Source organism: Coregonus clupeaformis, unplaced genomic scaffold (assembly GCF_020615455.1).
Source record: "Coregonus clupeaformis isolate EN_2021a unplaced genomic scaffold, ASM2061545v1 scaf2990, whole genome shotgun sequence".
NCBI lineage: Eukaryota > Metazoa > Chordata > Actinopteri > Salmoniformes > Salmonidae > Coregonus > Coregonus clupeaformis.
Window position 1 is genome coordinate 12392 of NW_025536444.1, and position 13431 is coordinate 25822.

The 13431-nt window shown below is 39.5% G+C and overlaps 15 non-coding genes across 15 annotated transcripts; all 15 read right to left on the reverse strand.

Moving 5' to 3' along the window:
* Nucleotides 1-84: 84 nt before the first annotated feature.
* Nucleotides 85-156, reverse strand: trnac-gca. Its single transcript has one exon. It is a non-coding gene; the product is annotated as a tRNA-Cys (tRNA).
* A 510-nt stretch (nucleotides 157-666) lies between these two features.
* Nucleotides 667-738, reverse strand: trnac-gca. The gene has a single exon. It is a non-coding gene; the product is annotated as a tRNA-Cys (tRNA).
* Nucleotides 739-1843: 1105 nt separating this feature from the next.
* trnac-gca lies at nucleotides 1844-1915 on the reverse strand. Its single transcript has one exon. It is a non-coding gene; the product is annotated as a tRNA-Cys (tRNA).
* Nucleotides 1916-2425: 510 nt separating this feature from the next.
* trnac-gca lies at nucleotides 2426-2497 on the reverse strand. The gene has a single exon. It is a non-coding gene; the product is annotated as a tRNA-Cys (tRNA).
* Nucleotides 2498-3797: 1300 nt separating this feature from the next.
* trnac-gca lies at nucleotides 3798-3869 on the reverse strand. The gene has a single exon. It is a non-coding gene; the product is annotated as a tRNA-Cys (tRNA).
* A 714-nt stretch (nucleotides 3870-4583) lies between these two features.
* Nucleotides 4584-4655, reverse strand: trnac-gca. The gene has a single exon. It is a non-coding gene; the product is annotated as a tRNA-Cys (tRNA).
* Nucleotides 4656-6135: 1480 nt separating this feature from the next.
* On the reverse strand, nucleotides 6136-6207 carry trnac-gca. Its single transcript has one exon. It is a non-coding gene; the product is annotated as a tRNA-Cys (tRNA).
* A 706-nt stretch (nucleotides 6208-6913) lies between these two features.
* On the reverse strand, nucleotides 6914-6985 carry trnac-gca. The gene has a single exon. It is a non-coding gene; the product is annotated as a tRNA-Cys (tRNA).
* An 894-nt stretch (nucleotides 6986-7879) lies between these two features.
* Nucleotides 7880-7951, reverse strand: trnac-gca. Its single transcript has one exon. It is a non-coding gene; the product is annotated as a tRNA-Cys (tRNA).
* Nucleotides 7952-8660: 709 nt separating this feature from the next.
* Nucleotides 8661-8732, reverse strand: trnac-gca. Its single transcript has one exon. It is a non-coding gene; the product is annotated as a tRNA-Cys (tRNA).
* Nucleotides 8733-9439: 707 nt separating this feature from the next.
* On the reverse strand, nucleotides 9440-9511 carry trnac-gca. The gene has a single exon. It is a non-coding gene; the product is annotated as a tRNA-Cys (tRNA).
* A 697-nt stretch (nucleotides 9512-10208) lies between these two features.
* trnac-gca lies at nucleotides 10209-10280 on the reverse strand. Its single transcript has one exon. It is a non-coding gene; the product is annotated as a tRNA-Cys (tRNA).
* A 635-nt stretch (nucleotides 10281-10915) lies between these two features.
* On the reverse strand, nucleotides 10916-10987 carry trnac-gca. The gene has a single exon. It is a non-coding gene; the product is annotated as a tRNA-Cys (tRNA).
* A 906-nt stretch (nucleotides 10988-11893) lies between these two features.
* trnac-gca lies at nucleotides 11894-11965 on the reverse strand. Its single transcript has one exon. It is a non-coding gene; the product is annotated as a tRNA-Cys (tRNA).
* Nucleotides 11966-12676: 711 nt separating this feature from the next.
* On the reverse strand, nucleotides 12677-12748 carry trnac-gca. Its single transcript has one exon. It is a non-coding gene; the product is annotated as a tRNA-Cys (tRNA).
* Between the last annotated feature and the right edge of the window lie 683 nt (nucleotides 12749-13431).

Genomic DNA, 13431 nt, shown 5'->3' on the forward strand with positions numbered 1-13431 from the left:
AAGAGAGAATTTTAATAACAAGGTACATCTCCTAATAATGAACACTCCCTCTCTCAGAACACACTTAAAAAGTACCTAATTTTAAGGGGGCACCCGGATTTGAACCTGGGACCTCTTGATCTGCAGTCAAATGCTCTACCACTGAGCTATACCACCTCTGTCAGTTATATTCTAATAATGAGAAATACCCTCTCATAAGGGACATTTTAGATGAATAGTTACAGCACATAATACAGAAGATTCCCTCAAAACACACTTATAGAGTACTTGATTTCAAGAGGGCAGCAGGATTTGAACTGACCTCTTGATCTGCAGTCAAATGCCCTACCAATGAGCAATACCCCCTCAGTTGGGAACTATCTAAGGGAGAGAAAAAAAATCGAATAAGAGACTTTTTAGGTTAAGATGTATGTCGCCTAATAATGAACACTCCCTCTCTCAAAACACACTTATAAAGTATTTGATTTGAAGGGGGCAGCAGGATTTGAACATGGGACCTCTTGATATGCAGTTAGATGCTTTACCGCTGAGTTGTACCCCATTTGTTAGGAAACAATCTAATTGGGTGAAAAAATGTATAACAAGAGACAATTTTAATAACGAGGTACATCTCCTAATAATGAGCACTCCCTCTCTCAGAACACACTTAAGAAGTACCTGATGTTAAGGGGGCACCAGGATTTGAACCTGGGACCTCTTGATCTGCAGTCAAATGCTCTACCACTGAGCTATACCCCCTCTGTCAGTTATATTCAATAATGAGAAATACCGTCTCATAAGGGACATTTTAGATGAATAGTTACAGCACATAATACAGAAGATTCCCTCAAAACACACTTATAGAGTACTTGATTTCAAGAGGGCAGCAGGATTTGAACTGACCTCTTGATCTGCAGTCAAATGCCCTACCAATGAGCAATACCCCCTCAGTTGGGAACTATCTAAGGGAGAGAAGAAAAATCTAATAAGAGACTTTTTAGGTTAAGATGTATGTCGCCTAATAATGAACACTCCCTCTCTCAAAACACACTTATAAAGTATTTGATTTGAAGGGGGCAGCAGGATTTGAACATGGGACCTCTTGATATGCAGTTAGATGCTTTACCGCTGAGTTGTACCCCATTTGTTAGGAAACAATCTAATTGGGTGAAAAAATTTACAACAAGAGACAATTTTAATAACGAGGTACGTCTCCTAATCATGAGCACTCCCTCTCTCAGAACACACTTAAGAAGTACCTGATCTTAAGGGGGCACCAGGATTTGAACCTGGGACCTCTTGATATGCAGTTAGATGCTTTACCGCTGAGCTATACCCCATTTGTTAGGAAACAATCTAATTGGGTGAAAAAATGTACAACAACAGAGAATTTTAGATGACAAGGTACATCTCATAATAATGAACACTCCCTCTCTCAGAACACACTTAAAGAGTACCTGATGTTAAAGGGGGCAGCAGGATTTGAACCTAGGACCTCTTGATATGCAGTTAGATGACTTTACCGCTGAGTAGTACCCCCATTTGTTAGGAAACAATCTAAATGGGTGAAAAAAAATGTAAACAACAGAGAATTTTAATAACAAGGTACATCTCCTAATAATGAACACTCCCTCTCTCAGAACACACTTAAAAAGTACCTAATGTTAAGGGGGCACCAGGATTTGAACCTGGGACCTCTTGATATGCAGTTAGATGCTTTACCGCTGAGTTGTACCCCATTTGTTAGGAAACAATCTAATTGGGTGAAAAAATGTACAACAACAGAGAATTTTAATAACAAGGTACATCTCCTAATAATGAACACTCCCTCTCTCAGAACACACTTAAAAAGTACCTAATGTTAAGGGGGCACCAGGATTTGAACCTGGGATCTCTTGAACTGCAGTCAACTGCTCTACCACTGAGCTATACCCGCTCTGTCAGTTATGTTCAAATAATGAGAAATACCCTCTCATAAGGGACATTTTAGATGAATAGTTACAGCACATAATACAGAAGATTCCATCAAAACACACTCATAGAGTACTTGATTTCAAGAGGGCAGCAGGATTTGAACTGACCTCTTGATCTGCAGTCAAATGCCCTACCAATGAGCAATACCCCCTCAGTTGGGAACTATCTAAGGGAGAGAACAAAAATCGAAGAAGAGACTTTTTAGGTTAAGATGTATGTCACCTAATAATGAACACTCCCTCTCTCAAAACACACTTATAAAGTATTTGATTTGAAGGGGGCAGCAGGATTTGAACATGGGACCTCTTGATATGCAGTTAGATGCTTTACCGCTGAGTTGTACCCCATTTGTTAGGAAACAATCTAATTGGGTGAAAAAATGTACAACAAGAGACAATTTTAATAACGAGGTACATCTCCTAATAATGAACACTCCCTCTCTCAGAACACACTTAAAAAGTACCTAATGTTAAGGGGGCACCAGGATTTGAACCTGGGACCTCTTGATCTGCAGTCAAATGCTCTACCACTGAGCTATACCCCCTCTGTCAGTTATATTCTAATAATGAGAAATACCCTCTCATAAGGGACATTTTAGATGAATAGTTACAGCACATAATACAGAAGATTCCCTCAAAACACACTTATAGAGTACTTGATTTCAAGAGGGCAGCAGGATTTGAACTGACCTCTTGATCTGCAGTCAAATGCCCTACCAATGAGCAATACCCCCTCAGTTGGGAACTATCTAAGGGAGAGAACAAAAATCGAATAAGGGACTTTTTAGGTTAAGATGTATGTCGCCTAATAATGAACACTCCCTCTCTCAAAACACACTTATAAAGTATTTGATTTGAAGGGGGCAGCAGGATTTGAACATGGGACCTCTTGATATGCAGTTAGATGCTTTACCGCTGAGTTGTACCCCATTTGTTAGGAAACAATCTAATTGGGTGAAAAAATGTACAACAAGAGACAATTTTAATAACGAGGTACGTCTCCTAATCATGAGCACTCCCTCTCTCAGAACACACTTAAGAAGTACCTGATCTTAAAGGGGGCACCAGGATTTGAACCTGGGACCTCTTGATCTGCAGTTAGATGCTTTACCGCTGAGCTGTACCCCCATCTGTTAGGAAACAATCTAATTGGGTGAAAAAAATGTACAACAACAGAGAATTTTAATAAAAAGGTACATCACATAATAATGAACACTCCCTCTCTCAGAACACACTTAAAAAGTACCTGATGTTAAGGGGGCAGCAGGATTTGAACCTGGGACCTCTTGATATGCAGTTAGATGCTTTACCGCTGAGCTATACCCCCATCTGTTGGAAACAATCTAAATGGGTGAAAAAAATGTACAACAACAGGGAATTTTAGATGAATAGGTACATCTCATAATAATGAAAACTCCCTCCTCAGAACACACTTATAGAGTACTTGATTTCAAGGGGGCACCAGGATTTGAACCTGGGACCTCTTGATCTGCAGTTAGATGACCTACGTGAGCATACCCCCATTTGTTGGAAACAATCTAATTGGGAGAAAAAAATGTACAACAAGAGAGAATTTTAATAACGAGGTATATCTCCTAATAATGAACACTCCCTCTCTCAAAACACACTTAAAAAGTACTTGATGTTAAGGGGGCAGCAGGATTTGAACATGGGACCTCTTGATATGCAGTTAGATGCTTTACCGCTGAGTTGTACCCCATTTGTTAGGAAACAATCTAATTGGGTGAAAAAATGTACAACAAGAGACAATTTTAATAACGAGGTACATCTCCTAATAATGAACACTCCCTCTCTCAGAACACACTTAAAAAGTACCTGATGTTAAGGGGGCACCAGGATTTGAACCTGGGATCTCTTGATCTGCAGTCAAATGCTCTACCACTGAGCTATACCCCCTCTGTCAGTTATGTTCAAATAAGTGAGAAATACCGTCTCATAAGGGACATTTTAGATGAATAGTTACAGCACATAATACAGAAGATTCCCTCAAAACACACTTATAGAGTACTTGATTTCAAGTGGGCAGCAGGATTTGAACTAAGACCTCTTGATCTGCAGTCAAATGACCTACCAATGAGCAATACCCCCTCAGTTGGGAACTATCTAAGGGAGAGAAGAAAAATCGAATAAGGGACTTTTTAGGTTAAGATGTATGTCGCTTAATAATGAACACTCCCTCTCTCAAAACACACTCATAAAGTATTTGATTTGAAGGGGGGCAGCAGGATTTGAACATGGGACCTCTTGATATGCAGTTAGATGCTTTACTGCTGAGTTGTATCCCATTTGTTAGGAAAAAATCTAATTGGGTGAAAAAATGTACAACAAGAGACAATTTTAATAACGAGGTACGTCTCCTAATCATGAGCACTCCCTCTCTCAGAACACACTTAAGAAGTACCTGATCTTAAGGGGGGCACCAGGATTTGAACCTGGGACCTCTTGATATGCAGTTAGATGCTTTACCGCTGAGTTGTACCCCATTTGTTAGGAAACAATCTAATTGGGTGAAAAAAATTTACAACAACAGACAATTTTAATAACGAGGTACATCTCCTAATAATGAACACTCCCTCTCTCAGAACACACTTAAAAAGTACCTAATGTTAAAGGGGGCACCAGGATTTGAACCTGGGACCTCTTGATCTGCAGTCAAATGCTCTACCACTGAGCTATACCCCCTCTGTCAGTTATATTCTAATAATGAGAAATACCGTCTCATAAGGGACATTTTAGATGAATAGTTACAGCACATAATACAGAAGACTCCCTCAAAACACACTTATAGAGTACTTGATTTCAAGAGGGCAGCAGGATTTGAACTAAGACCTCTTGATCTGCAGACAAATGCCCTTCCAATGAGCAATACCCCCTCAGTTGGGAACTATCTAAGGGAGAGAACGAAAAATCGAATAAGGGACTTTTTAGGTTAAGATGTATGTCGCCTAATAATGAACACTCCCTCTCTCAAAACACACTTATAAAGTATTTGATTTGAAGGGGGCAGCAGGATTTGAAAATGGGACCTCTTGATATGCAGTTAGATGCTTTACCGCTGAGTTGTACCCCATTTGTTAGGAAACAATCTAATTGGGTGAAAAAAATGTACAACAAGAGACAATTTTAATAACGAGGTACGTCTCCTAATAATGAGCACTCCCTCTCTCAGAACACACTTAAGAAGTACCTGATCTTAAGGGGGCACCAGGATTTGAACCTGGGACCTCTTGATCTGCAGTTAGATGCTCTGCTACCCCCATTTGTTAGGAAACAATCTAATTGGGTGAAAAAATGTACAACAACAGGGACATTTTAGATAACAAGGTACATCACCTAATAATGAACACTCCTCTCTCAGAACACACTTAAAAAGTACCTGATTTAAGGGGGCACCAGGATTTGAACCTGGGACCTCTTGATATGCAGTCAGATGCTTTACCACTGAGTTGTACCCCAGTTGGGAAACAATCTAATTGGGTGAAAAAATGTACAACAACAGAGAATTTTAATAACAAGGTACATCTCCTAATAATGAACACTCCCTCTCTCAGAACACACTTAAAAAGTACTTGATGTTAAAGGGGCAGCAGGATTTGAACCTGGGACCTCTTGATATGCAGTCAGATGCTCTACCACTGAGTTGTACCCCATCTGTTAGAAACAATCTAATTGGGAGAAAAAATGTACAGCAATAAGAGACATTTTAGATAACAGTTACACGCCTAATAATGAACACTCCCTCCTCAGAACACACTTAAGAAGTACTTGATTTTAAGGGGGCAGCAGGATTTGAACCTGGGACCTCTTGATATGCAGTTAGATGCTTTACCTGAGCAATACCCCATTTGTTGGAAACAATCTAATTGGAGTGAAAAAATGTCAACAAGAGAATTTTAATAAAGAGGTACATCTCCTAATAATGAACACTCCTCTCTCAGAACACACTTATAAAGTATTTGATTTGAAGGGGGCAGCAGAATTTGAACCTGGGACCTCTTGATATGCAGTTAGATGCTTTACCGCTGAGTTGTACCCCATTTGTTAGGAAACAATCTAATTGGGTGAAAAAATGTACAACAACAGAGAATTTTAATAACAAGGTACATCTCCTAATAATGAACACTCCCTCTCTCAGAACACACTTAAACAGTACCTAATGTTAAGGGGGCACCAGGATTTGAACCTGGGACCTCTTGATCTGCAGTCAACTGCTCTACCACTGAGCTATACCCGCTCTGTCAGTTATGTTCAAATAATGAGAAATACCCTCTCATAAGGGACATTTTAGATGAATAGTTACAGCACATAATACAGAAGATTCCATCAAAACACACTCATAGAGTACTTGATTTCAAGAGGGCAGCAGGATTTGAACTGACCTCTTGATCTGCAGTCAAATGCCCTACCAATGAGCAATACCCCCTCAGTTGGGAACTATCTAAGGGAGAGAACAAAAATCGAATAAGGGACTTTTTTAGGTTAAGATGTATGTCGCCTAATAATGAACACTCCCTCTCTCAAAACACACTTATAAAGTATTTGATTTCAAGGGGGCAGCAGGATTTGAACATGGGACCTCTTGATATGCAGTTAGATGCTTTATCGCTGAGTTGTACCCCATTTGTTAGGAAACAATCTAATTGGGTGAAAAAATGTACAACAAGAGACAATTTTAATAACGAGGTACGTCTCCTAATCATGAGCACTCCCTCTCTCAGAACACACTTAAGAAGTACTTGATTTAAGGGGCAGCAGGATTTGAACATGGGACCTCTTGATATGCAGTTAGATGCTTTATCGCTGAGTTGTACCCCATTTGTTAGGAAACAATCTAATTGGGTGAAAACATTTGTAACAAGAAACAATTTTAATAATGAGGTACATCTCCTAATAATGAACACTCCCTCTCTCAGAACAGACTTAAAAAGTAGCTGATTTTAAGGGGGCACCAGGATTTGAACCTGGGACCTCTTGATCTGCAGTCAAATGCTCTACCACTGAGCTATACCCCCTCTGTCAGTTATATTCAAATAATGAGAAATACCGTCTCATAAGGGACATTTTAGATGAATAGTTACAGCACATAATACAGAAGATTCCCTCAAAACACACTTATAGAGTACTTGATTTCAAGAGGGCAGCAGGATTTGAACTGACCTCTTGATCTGCAGTCAAATGCCCTACCAATGAGCAATACCCCCTCAGTTGGGAACTATCTAAGGGAGAGAAAAAAAATCGAATAAGGGACTTTTTAGGTTAAGACGTATGTCGCCTAATAATGAACACTCCCTCTCTCAAAACACACTTATAAAGTATTTGATTTGAAGGGGGCAGCAGGATTTGAACATGGGACCTCTTGATATGCAGTTAGATGCTTTACCGCTGAGTTGTACCCCATTTGTTAGGAAACAATCTAATTGGGTGAAAAAATTTACAACAAGAGACAATTTTAATAACGAGGTACGTCTCCTAATCATGAGCACTCCCTCTCTCAGAACACACTTAAGAAGTACCTGATCTTAAGGGGGCACCAGGATTTGAACCTGGGACCTCTTGATATGCAGTTAGATGCTTGTACCCCATTTGTTAGGAAACAATCTAATTGGGTGAAAAAATGTACAACAACAGAGAATTTTAATAACAAGGTACGTCTCCTAATAATGAGCACTCCCTCTCTCAGAACACACTTAAGAAGTACCTGATGTTAAAGGGGGCACCAGGATTTGAACATGGGACCTCTTGATATGCAGTTAGATGCTTTACCGCTGAGTTGTACCCCATTTGTTAGGAAACAATCTAATTGGGTGAAAAAAATTTACAACAAGAGAGAATTTTAATAACGAGGTACATCTCCTAATAATGAACACTCCCTCTCTCAGAACACACTTAAAAAGTACCTAATGTTAAGGGGGCACCAGGATTTGAACCTGGGACCTCTTGATCTGCAGTCAAATGCTCTACCACTGAGCTATACCCCCTCTGTCAGTTATATTCAAATAATGAGAAATACCGTCTCATAAGGGACATTTTAGATGAATAGTTACAGCACATAATACAGAAAACTCCCTCAAAACACACTTATAGAGTACTTGATTTCAAGTGGGCAGCAGGATTTGAACTAAGACCTCTTGATCTGCAGACAAATGCCCTACCAATGAGCAATACCCCCTCAGTTGGGAACAATCTAAGGGAGAGAAGAAAAATCGAATAAGGGACTTTTTAGGTTAAGATGTATGTCGCCTAATAATGAACACTCCCTCTCTCAAAACACACTTATAAAGTATTTGATTTGAAGGGGGCAGCAGGATTTGAACATGGGACCTCTTGATATGCAGTTAGATGCTTTACCGCTGAGTTGTACCCCATTTGTTAGGAAACAATCTAATTGGGTGAAAAAATGTACAACAAGAGACAATTTTAATAACGAGGTACGTCTCCTAATAATGAACACTCCCTCTCTCAGAACACACTTAAGAAGTACCTGATCTTAAGGGGGCAGCAGGATTTGAACCTGGGACCTCTTGATATGCAGTTAGATGCTTTACCGCTGAGTTGTACCCCATTTGTTAGGAAACAATCTAATTGGGTGAAAAAATGTACAACAACAGACAATTTTAATAACGAGGTACATCTCCTAATAATGAACACTCCCTCTCTCAGAACACACTTAAAAAGTACCTAATGTTAAGGGGGCACCAGGATTTGAACCTGGGACCTCTTGATCTGCAGTCAAATGCTCTACCACTGAGCTATACACCCTCTGTCAGTTATATTCTAAGAAGGAGAAATACCGTCTCATAAGGGACATTTTAGATGAATAGTTACAGCACATAATACAGAAGATTCCCTCAAAACACACTTATAGAGTACTTGATTTCAAGAGGGCAGCAGGATTTGAACTGACCTCTTGATCTGCAGTCAAATGCCCTACCAATGAGCAATACCCCCTCAGTTGGGAACTATCTAAGGGAGAGAAAAAAAATCGAATAAGGGACTTTTTAGGTTAAGACGTATGTCGCCTAATAATGAACACTCCCTCTCTCAAAACACACTTATAAAGTATTTGATTTGAAGGGGGCAGCAGGATTTGAACATGGGACCTCTTGATATGCAGTTAGATGCTTTACCGCTGAGTTGTACCCCATTTGTTAGGAAACAATCTAATTGGGTGAAAAAATGTACAACAAGAGACAATTTTAATAACGAGGTACATCTCCTAATAATGAACACTCCCTCTCTCAGAACACACTTAAGAAGTACCTGATCTTAAGGGGGCACCAGGATTTGAACCTGGGACCTCTTGATATGCAGTTAGATGCTTTACCGCTGAGTTGTACCCCATTTGTTAGGAAACAATCTAATTGGGTGAAAAAATGTACAACAACAGAGAATTTTAATAACAAGGTACATCTCCTAATAATGAACACTCCCTCTCTCAGAACACACTTAAAAAGTACCTAATGTTAAGGGGGCACCAGGATTTGAACCTGGGACCTCTTGATCTGCAGTCAAATGCTCTACCACTGAGCTATACCCCCTCTGTCAGTTATATTCTAAGAAGGAGAAATACCGTCTCATAAGGGACATTTTAGATGAATAGTTACAGCACATAATACAGAAGATTCCCTCAAAACACACTTATAGAGTACTTGATTTCAAGAGGGCAGCAGGATTTGAACTGACCTCTTGATCTGCAGTCAAATGCCCTACCAATGAGCAATACCCCCTCAGTTGGGAACTATCTAAGGGAGAGAACAAAAATCGAATAAGGGACTTTTTAGGTTAAGATGTATGTCGCCTAATAATGAACACTCCCTCTCTCAAAACACACTTATAAAGTATTTGATTTGAAGGGGGCAGCAGGATTTGAACATGGGACCTCTTGATATGCAGTTAGATGCTTTACCGCTGAGTTGTACCCCATTTGTTAGGAAACAATCTAATTGGGTGAAAAATGTACAACAAGAGACAATTTTAATAACGAGGTACGTCTCTAATCATACACTCCTCTCTCAGAACACACTTAAGAAGTACCTGATCTTAAGGGGGCACCAGGATTTGAACCTGGGACCTCTTATGCAGTAGATGCTTTACCGCTGAGTTGTACCCCATTTGTTAGAAACAATCTAATTGGGTGAAAAAATGTACAACAACAGAGAATTTTAATAACAAGGTACATCTCCTAATAATGAACACTCCCTCTCTCAGAACACACTTAAAAAGTACCTAATGTTAAGGGGGCACCAGGATTTGAACCTGGGACCTCTTGATCTGCAGTCAAATGCTCTACCACTGAGCTATACCCCCTCTGTTAGTTATATTCTAATAAGTGAGAAATACCGTCTCATAAGGGACATTTTAGATGAATAGTTACAGCACATAATACAGAAGATTCCCTCAAAACACACTTATAGAGTACTTGATTTCAAGTGGGCAGCAGGATTTGAACTAAGACCTCTTGATCTGCAGCAAATGCCCTTCCAATGAGCAATACCCCCTCAGTTGGGAACTATCTAAGGGAGAGAACAAAAAATCGAATAAGAGACTTTTTAGGTTAAGATGTATGTCGCCTAATAATGAACACTCCCTCTCTCAAAACACACTTATAAAGTATTTGATTTGAAGGGGGCAGCAGGATTTGAACATGGGACCTCTTGATATGCAGTTAGATGCTTTACCGCTGAGTTGTACCCCATTTGTTAGGAAACAATCTAATTGGGTGAAAAAATGTAAACAAGAGACAATTTTAAATTAATATGAGCACTCCTCTCTCAAAATAAAGAATAAGGGGCACCAGGATTAACTGGGACCTTTGATATGAACCCATGTTGAAAAATCTAATTGGGTGAAAAATACAACAACAGACAATTTTAATAACAAGGTACATCTCCTAATAATGAACACTCCCTCTCTCAGAACACACTTAAAAAGTAGCTGATGTTAAGGGGCACCAGGATTTGAACCTGGGACCTCTTGATCTGCAGTCAAATGCTCTACCACTGAGCTATACCCCCTCTGTCAGTTATATTCTAATAATGAGAAATACCGTCTCATAAGGGACATTTTAGATGAATAGTTACAGCACATAATACAGAAGATTCCTCAAAACACACTTATAGAGTACTTGATTTCAAGTGGGCAGCAGGATTTGAACTAAGACCTCTTGATCTGCAGTCAAATGCCCTTCCAATGAGCAATACCCCCTCAGTTGGGAACTATCTAAGGGAGAGAAGAAAAATCTAATAAGAGACTTTTTAGGTTAAGATGTATGTCGCCTAATAATGAACACTCCCTCTTTCAAAACACACTTATAAAGTATTTGATTTGAAGGGGGAAGCAGGATTTGAACATGGGACCTCTTGATATGCAGTTAGATGCTTTACCGCTGAGTTGTACCCCATTAGTTAGGAAACAATCTAATTGGGTGAAAAAAAATGTACAACAAGAGACATTTTAGATAACGAGGTACGTCTCCTAATAATGACACTCCCTCTCTCAGAACACACTTAAAAAGTACTTGATCTTAAGGGGGCACCAGGATTTGAACATGGGACCTCTTGATATGCAGTTAGATGCTTTACCGCTGAGTTGTACCCCATTAGTTAGGAAACAATCTAATTGGGTGAAAAAATTTACAACAAGAGACAATTTTAATAACGAGGTACATCTCCTAATAATGAACACTCCCTCTCTCAGAACACACTTAAAAAGTATTTGATTTGAAGGGGGCAGCAGGATTTGAACATGGGACATCTTGATATGCAGTTAGATGCTTTACCGCTGAGTTGTACCCCATTAGTTAGGAAACAATCTAATTGGGTGAAAAAATTTACAACAAGAGACAATTTTAATAACGAGGTACATCTCCTAATAATGAACACTCCCTCTCTCAGAACACACTTAAAAACTACCTAATGTTAAGGGGGCACCAGAATTTGAACATGGGACCTCTTGATCTGCAGTCAAATGCTCTACCACTGAGCTATACCCCCTCTGTCTGTTATATTCTAATAATGAGAAATACCCTCTCATAAGGGACATTTTAGATGAATAGTTACAGCACATAATACAGAAGATTCCCTCAAAACACACTTATAGAGTACTTGATTTCAAGAGGGCAGCAGGATTTGAACTAGACCTCTTGATCTGCAGATCAAATGCCCTACCAATGAGCAATACCCCCTCAGTTGGGAACTATCTAAGGGAGAGAACGAAAAATCGAATAAGGGACTTTTTAGGTTAAGATGTATGTCGCCTAATAATGAACACTCCCTCTCTCAAAACACACTTATAAAGTATTTGATTTGAAGGGGGCAGCAGGATTTGAACATGGGACCTCTTGATATGCAGTTAGATGCTTTACCGCTGAGTTGTACCCCATTTGTTAGGAAACAATCTAATTGGGTGAAAAAATGTACAACAAGAGACAATTTTAGGATAACGATGTATGTCTCCTAATAATGAACACTCCCTCTCTCAGAACACACTTAGAAGTACTTGATCTTAAGGGGGCAGCAGGATTTGAACATGGGACCTCTTGATATGCAGTTAGATGCTTTACCGCTGAGTTGTACCCCATTTGTTAGGAAACAATCTAATTGGGTGAAAAAATGTACAACAAGAGACAATTTTAATAACGAGGTACATCTCCTAATAATGAACACTCCCTCTCTCAGAACACACTTAAAAAGTACCTGATGTTAAGGGGGCACCAGGATTTGAACCTGGGACCTCTTGATCTGCAGTCAAATGCTCTACCACTGAGCTATACCCCCTCTGTTAGTTATATTCTAATAAGGAGAAATACCCTCTCATAAGGGACATTTTAGATGAATAGTTACAGCACATAATACAGAAGATTCCCTCAAAACACACTTATAGAGTACTTGATTTCAAGTGGGCAGCAGGATTTGAACTGACCTCTTGATCTGCAGTCAAATGCCCTACCAATGAGCAATACCCCCTCAGTTGGGAACTATCTAAGGGAGAGAAAAAAAATCGAATAAGAGACTTTTTAGGTTAAGATGTATGTCGCCTAATAATGAACACTCCCTCTCTCAAAACACACTTATAAAGTATTTGATTTGAAGGGGGCAGCAGGATTTGAACATGGGACCTCTTGATATGCAGTTAGATGCTTTACCGCTGAGTTGTACCCCATTTGTTAGGAAACAATCTAATTGGGTGAAAAAATGTACAACAAGAGACAATTTTAATAACGAGGTACGTCTCCTAATCATGACCACTCCCTCTCTCAGAACACACTTAAGAAGTACCTGATCTTAAGGGGGCACCAGGATTTGAACCTGGGACCTCTTGATATGCAGTTAGATGCTTTACCGCTGAGTTGTACCCCATTTGTTAGGAAACAATCTAATTGGGTGAAAAAATGTACAACAACAGACAATTTTAATAACGAGGTACATCTCCTAATAATGAACACTCCCTCTCTCAGAAC